This window comes from Balaenoptera musculus, chromosome 7 (assembly GCF_009873245.2).
Source record: "Balaenoptera musculus isolate JJ_BM4_2016_0621 chromosome 7, mBalMus1.pri.v3, whole genome shotgun sequence".
In the NCBI taxonomy this organism is placed as follows: domain Eukaryota; kingdom Metazoa; phylum Chordata; class Mammalia; order Artiodactyla; family Balaenopteridae; genus Balaenoptera; species Balaenoptera musculus.
In genome coordinates this window covers 89,180,677-89,181,434 of record NC_045791.1, presented here as the reverse complement: position 1 = coordinate 89,181,434, position 758 = coordinate 89,180,677, and the positions used below count along the sequence as shown (strand labels likewise).

The 758-nt window shown below is 41.0% G+C and overlaps 1 non-coding gene across 1 annotated transcript; it reads right to left on the bottom strand.

Moving 5' to 3' along the window:
* Positions 1 to 200: 200 nt before the first annotated feature.
* Positions 201 to 307, bottom strand: LOC118898619. Its single transcript, XR_005020763.1, has one exon. It is a non-coding gene; the product is annotated as a U6 spliceosomal RNA (small nuclear RNA).
* Positions 308 to 758: the final 451 nt, after the last annotated feature.

Genomic DNA, 758 nt, shown 5'->3' with positions numbered 1-758 from the left:
GCCACATAGAAGCTCTACAATGGGCTCTGCATACAGATAATAATGCTTGGATTGCAGAGATTAGTGAGACCACCAAGTGCCTGAAAGATGCAGAGATGGTCATTCCTAGCATATCCCCATTCAACTTGTTGATTTGTGCAGAAGACAGGTGAATCTTGAAAAATGACAGTGGATTATAATAAATTTTTTTTTCTTTTTTTAAAAATATGGAACGCTTCACGAATTTGAGTGTCATCCTTGCGCAGGGGCCATGCTAATCCTCTCTGTATCGTTCCAATTTTAGTATATGTGCTGCCGAAGCGAGCACATATAATAAATTTAATTAGCTGGTGACTCCAATTCTAGCTGCTGTTTCAGAAATGATCTTTGTTGCTGGAATAAGTGTACACATCCCTTGGCACCTGTATGTACAGATATCAACCTGGCAAATGCTATTCATGGATGTCAGTCAGCCTCTTTCTCCAGCCATTCCTGTCCTTGCCCAATGGGCTCATGAACAAAGTGACCACAGCAGCAAGATGAATGCTATACATGGACTTAGCAATATGAACGTCCACTCACTAAGGCTAATTTGGCTATGACCACTGATAAATACCCAACTAGTCAAGAGCAGAAACCAACATTGAGGCTTGATATAGCATCATGCCTCAGGGGAATCATCTAGCCACATGGTGACAGGTAGATTTCACTAGATTACTTCTGTGGTAGAAGGGATAGTACTTTGTTATCAATGTACTACACACTAACTCTGGATTGAC